Raw genomic sequence first — 6,850 nt, 5'->3', positions numbered from 1 at the left:
ATTCAAAACATTCATTATTCAATAGAGCCCAATAGCAAAAATCAGGTTTTGAATGAAGAATCACATTTCTTGGTAGAATCATGCAGGATTGAAATTTTTGATGGTTTTTTACTCCTCTCAACAGCCCAAACAAGTTTCTAAAAGGATGAGTTTGCAACTACTTTACTTTTGGAGAAAATTCAAAACATTCATTATTCAATAGGGCCCAAACTATCAAAAACCAGCGGTTTCAATGAACACACATTTCTTGGTAGAATCATGCAGGACTGAAATTTTTGATGTTTTTCTACTCCTCTCATGAGCCCAAACAAGTCTCTAAAAGGATGAGTTTGCAACTACTTTACTTTTGGAGAAAATTCAAAACATTCATTATTCAATAGGGCCCAAACTATTAAAAACCAGCGGTTTGAATGAACACAAATTTCTTGGTAGAATCATGCAGGACTGAAATTTTTGATGTTTTTCTACTCCTCTCATGAGCCCAAACAAGTCTCTAAAAGCATGAGTTTGCAACTACTTTACTTTTGGAGAAAATTCAAAACATTCATTATTCAATAGAGCCCAATAGCAAAAACCAGCGTTTTGAATGAAGAATCACATTTCTTGGTAGAATCATGCAGGATTGAAATTTTTGACGGTTTTTTACTCCTCTCAACAGCCCAAACAAGTTTCTAAAAGGATGAGTTTGCAACTACTTTACTTTTGGAGAAAATTCAAAACATTCATTATTCAATAGGGCCCAAACTATCAAAAACCAGCCGTTTCAATGAACACACATGTCTTGGTAGAATCATGCAGGACTGAAATTTTTGATGTTTTTCTACTCATCTCATGAGCCCAAACAAGTCTCTAAAAGCATGAGTTTGCAACTACTTTACTTTTGGAGAAAATTCAAAACATTCATTATTCAATAGAGCCCAATAGCAAACACCAGCGTTTTGAATGAAGAATCACATTTCTTGGTAGAATCATGCAGGATTGAAATTTTTGATGGTTTTTTACTCCTCTCAACAGCCCAAACAAGTTTCTAAAAGGATGAGTTTGCAACTACTTTACTTTTGGAGAAAATTCAAAACATTCATTATTCAATAGGGCCCAAACTATCAAAAACCAGCGGTTTCAATGAACACACATTTCTTGGTAGAATCATGCAGGACTGAAATTTTTGATGTTTTTCTACTCCTCTCATGAGCCCAAACAAGTCTCTAAAAGCATGAGTTTGCAACTACTTTACTTTTGGAGAAAATTCAAAACATTCATTATTCAATAGAGCCCAATAGCAAAAACCAGCGTTTTGAATGAAGAATCACATTTCTTGGTAGAATCATGCAGGATTGAAATTTTTGATGGTTTTTTACTCCACTCAACAGCCCAAACAAGTTTCTAAAAGGATGAGTTTGCAACTACTTTACTTTTGGAGAAAATTCAAAACATTCATTATTCAATAGGGCCCAAACTATCAAAAACCAGCGGTTTGAATGAACACATTTCTTGGTAGAATCATGCAGGACTGAAATTTTTGATGTTTTTCTACTCCTCTCATGAGCCCAAACAAGTCTCTAAAAGCATGAGTTTGCAACTACTTTACTTTTGGAGAAAATTCAAAACATTCACTATTCAATAGAGCCCAATAGCAAAAATCAGGTTTTGAATGAAGAATCACATTTCTTGGTAAAATCATGCAGGATTGAAATTTTTGATGGTTTTTTACTCCTCTCAACAGCCCAAACAAGTTTCTAAAAGGATGAGTTTGCAACTACTTTACTTTTGGAGAAAATTCAAAACATTCATTATTCAATAGGGCCCAAACTATCAAAAACCAGCGGTTTCAATGAACACACATTTCTTGGTAGAATCATGCAGGACTGAAATTTTTGATGTTTTTCTACTCCTCTCATGAGCCCAAACAAGTCTCTAAAAGCATGAGTTTGCAACTACTTTACTTTTGGAGAAAATTCAAAACATTCATTATTCAATAGAGCCCAATAGCAAAAACCAGCGTTTTGAATGAAGAATCACATTTCTTGGTAGAATCATGCAGGATTGAAATTTTTGATGGTTTTTTACTCCACTCAACAGCCCAAACAAGTTTCTAAAAGGATGAGTTTGCAACTACTTTACTTTTGGAGAAAATTCAAAACATTCATTATTCAATAGAGCCCAATAGCAAAAACCAGCGTTTTGAATGAAGAATCACATTTCTTGGTAGAATCATGCAGGATTGAAATTTTTGATGGTTTTTTACTCCTCTCAACAGCCCAAACAAGTTTCTAAAAGGATGAGTTTGCAACTACTTTACTTTTGGAGAAAATTCAAAACATTCATTATTCAATAGGGCCCAAACTATCAAAAACCAGCGGTTTCAATGAACACACATTTCTTGGTAGAATCATGCAGGACTGAAATTTTTGATGTTTTTCTACTCCTCTCATGAGCCCAAACAAGTCTCTAAAAGCATGAGTTTGCAACTACTTTACTTTTGGAGAAAATTCAAAACATTCATTATTCAATAGAGCCCAATAGCAAAAACCAGCGTTTTGAATGAAGAATCACATTTCTTGGTAGAATCATGCAGGATTGAAATTTTTGATGGTTTTTTACTCCTCTCAACAGCCCAAACAAGTTTCTAAAAGGATGAGTTTGCAACTACTTTACTTTTGGAGAAAATTCAAAACATTCATTATTCAATAGGGCCCAAACTATCAAAAACCAGCGGTTTCAATGAACACACATTTCTTGGTAGAATCATGCAGGACTGAAATTTTTGATGTTTTTCTACTCCTCTCATGAGCCCAAACAAGTCTCTAAAAGCATGAGTTTGCAACTACTTTACTTTTGGAGAAAATTCAAAACATTCATTATTCAATAGAGCCCAATAGCAAAAACCAGCGTTTTGAATGAAGAATCACATTTCTTGGTAGAATCATGCAGGATTGAAATTTTTGATGGTTTTTTACTCCTCTCAACAGCCCAAACAAGTTTCTAAAAGGATGAGTTTGCAACTACTTTACTTTTGGAGAAAATTCAAAACATTCATTATTCAATAGGGCCCAAACTATCAAAAACCAGCGGTTTCAATGAACACACATTTCTTGGTAGAATCATGCAGGACTGAAATTTTTGATGTTTTTCTACTCCTCTCATGAGCCCAAACAAGTCTCTAAAAGCATGAGTTTGCAACTACTTTACTTTTGGAGAAAATTCAAAACATTCATTATTCAATAGGGCCCAAACTATCAAAAACCAGCGGTTTGAATGAACACACATTTCTTGGTAGAATCATGCAGGACTGAAATTTTTGATGTTTTTCTACTCCTCTCATGAGCCCAAACAAGTCTCTAAAAGCATGAGTTTGCAACTACTTTACTTTTGGAGAAAATTCAAAACATTCATTATTCAATAGAGCCCAATAGCAAAAACCAGCGTTTTGAATGAAGAATCACATTTCTTGGTAGAATCATGCAGGATTGAAATTTTTGACGGTTTTTTACTCCTCTCAACAGCCCAAACAAGTTTCTAAAAGGATGAGTTTGCAACTACTTTACTTTTGGAGAAAATTCAAAACATTCATTATTCAATAGGGCCCAAACTATCAAAAACCAGCCGTTTCAATGAACACACATGTCTTGGTAGAATCATGCAGGACAGAAATTTTTGATGTTTTTCTACTCATCTCATGAGCCCAAACAAGTCTTTAAAAGCATGAGTTTGCAACCACTTTACTTTTGGAGAAAATTCAAAACATTCATTATTCAATAGGGCCCAAACTATCAAAAACCAGCGGTTTCAATGAACACACATTTCTTGGTAGAATCATGCAGGACTGAAATTTTTGATGTTTTTCTACTCCTCTCATGAGCCCAAACAAGTCTCTAAAAGCATGAGTTTGCAACTACTTTACTTTTGGAGAAAATTCAAAACATTCATTATTCAATAGAGCCCAAACTATCAAAAACCAGCGGTTTGAATGAACACACATTTGTTGGTAGAATCATGCAGGACTGAAATTTTTGATGTTTTTCTACTCCTATCATGAGCCCAAACAAGTCTCTAAAAGCATGAGTTTGCAACTACTTTACTTTTGGAGAAAATTCAAAACATTCATTATTCAATAGAGCCCAATAGCAAAAACCAGCGTTTTGAATGAAGAATCACATTTCTTGGTAGAATCATGCAGGATTGAAATTTTTGATGGTTTTTTACTCCTCTCAACAGCCCAAACAAGTTTCTAAAAGGATGAGTTTGCAACTACTTTACTTTTGGAGAAAATTCAAAACATTCATTATTCAATAGGGCCCAAACTATCAAAAACCAGCGGTTTCAATGAACACACATTTCTTGGTAGAATCATGCAGGACTGAAATTTTTGATGTTTTTCTACTCCGCTCATGAGCCCAAACAAGTCTCTAAAAGCATGAGTTTGCAACTACTTTACTTTTGGAGAAAATTCAAAACATTCACTATTCAATAGAGCCCAATAGCAAAAATCAGGTTTTGAATGAAGAATCACATTTCTTGGTAAAATCATGCAGGATTGAAATTTTTGATGGTTTTTTACTCCTCTCAACAGCCCAAACAAGTTTCTAAAAGGATGAGTTTGCAACTACTTTACTTTTGGAGAAAATTCAAAACATTCCTTATTCAATAGGGCCCAAACTATCAAAAACCAGTGGTTTCAATGAACACACATTTCTTGGTAGAATCATGCAGGACTGAAATTTTTGATGTTTTTCTACTCCTCTCATGAGCCCAAACAAGTCTCTAAAAGCATGAGTTTGCAACTACTTTACTTTTGGAGAAAATTCAAAACATTCACTATTCAATAGAGCCCAATAGCAAAAATCAGGTTTTGAATGAAGAATCACATTTCTTGGTAAAATCATGCAGGATTGAAATTTTTGATGTTTTTTTACTCCTCTCAACAGCCCAAACAAGTTTCTAAAAGGATGAGTTTGCAACTACTTTACTTTTGGAGAAAATTCAAAACATTCATTATTCAATAGGGCCCAAACTATCAAAAACCAGCGGTTTCAATGAACACACATTTCTTGGTAGAATCATGCAGGACTGAAATTTTTGATGTTTTTCTTCTCCTCTCATGAGCCCAAACAAGTCTCTAAAAGCATGAGTTTGCAACTACTTTACTTTTGGAGAAAATTCAAAACATTCATTATTCAATAGAGCCCAATAGCAAAAACCAGCGTTTTGAATGAAGAATCACATTTCTTGGTAGAATCATGCAGGATTGAAATTTTTGATGTTTTTTTACTCCTCTCAACAGCCCAAACAAGTTTCTAAAAGGATGAGTTTGCAACTACTTTACTTTTGGAGAAAATTCAAAACATTCATTATTCAATAGGGCCCAAACTATCAAAAACCAGCGGTTTGAATGAACACATTTCTTGGTAGAATCATGCAGGACTGAAATTTTTGATGTTTTTCTACTCCTCTCATGAGCCCAAACAAGTCTCTAAAAGCATGAGTTTGCAACTACTTCACTTTTGGAGAAAATTCAAAACATTCATTATTCAATAGAGCCCAATAGCAAAAATCAGGTTTTGAATGAAGAATCACATTTCTTGGTAGAATCATGCAGGATTGAAATTTTTGATGGTTTTTTACTCCTCTCAACAGCCCAAACAAGTTTCTAAAAGGATGAGTTTGCAACTACTTTACTTTTGGAGAAAATTCAAAACATTCATTATTCAATAGGGCCCAAACTATCAAAAACCAGCGGTTTCAATGAACACACATTTCTTGGTAGAATCATGCAGGACTGAAATTTTTGATGTTTTTCTACTCCTCTCATGAGCCCAAACAAGTCTCTAAAAGCATGAGTTTGCAACTACTTTACTTTTGGAGAAAATTCAAAACATTCATTATTCAATAGGGCCCAAACTATCAAAAACCAGCGGTTTGAATGAACACAAATTTCTTGGTAGAATCATGCAGGACTGAAATTTTTGATGTTTTTCTACTCCTCTCATGAGCCCAAACAAGTCTCTAAAAGCATGAGTTTGCAACTACTTTACTTTTGGAGAAAATTCAAAACATTCATTATTCAATAGAGCCCAATAGCAAAAACCAGCGTTTTGAATGAAGAATCACATTTCTTGGTAGAATCATGCAGGATTGAAATTTTTGACGGTTTTTTACTCCTCTCAACAGCCCAAACAAGTTTCTAAAAGGATGAGTTTGCAACTACTTTACTTTTGGAGAAAATTCAAAACATTCATTATTCAATAGGGCCCAAACTATCAAAAACCAGCCGTTTCAATGAACACACATGTCTTGGTAGAATCATGCAGGACAGAAATTTTTGATGTTTTTCTACTCATCTCATGAGCCCAAACAAGTCTCTAAAAGCATGAGTTTGCAACTACTTTACTTTTGGAGAAAATACAAAACATTCATTATTCAATAGAGCCCAATAGCAAACACCAGCGTTTTGAATGAAGAATCACATTTCTTGGTAGAATCATGCAGGATTGAAATTTTTGATGGTTTTTTACTCCTCTCAACAGCCCAAACAAGTTTCTAAAAGGATGAGTTTGCAACTACTTTACTTTTGGAGAAAATTCAAAACATTCATTATTCAATAGGGCCCAAACTATCAAAAACCAGCGGTTTCAATGAACACACATTTCTTGGTAGAATCATGCAGGACTGAAATTTTTGATGGTTTTTTACTCCTCTCAACAGCCCAAACAAGTTTCTAAAAGGATGAGTTTGCAACTACTTTACTTTTGGAGAAAATTCAAAACATTCATTATTCAATAGGGCCCAAACTATCAAAAACCAGCGGTTTGAATGAACACATTTCTTGGTAGAATCATGCAGGACTGAAATT

Source organism: Dendrobates tinctorius, unplaced genomic scaffold (assembly GCF_039654945.1).
Source record: "Dendrobates tinctorius isolate UK_male_01 unplaced genomic scaffold, ASM3965494v1 ptg000188l, whole genome shotgun sequence".
Classification (NCBI taxonomy): domain Eukaryota; kingdom Metazoa; phylum Chordata; class Amphibia; order Anura; family Dendrobatidae; genus Dendrobates; species Dendrobates tinctorius.
Note: the sequence above shows the minus strand (reverse complement) of the source record.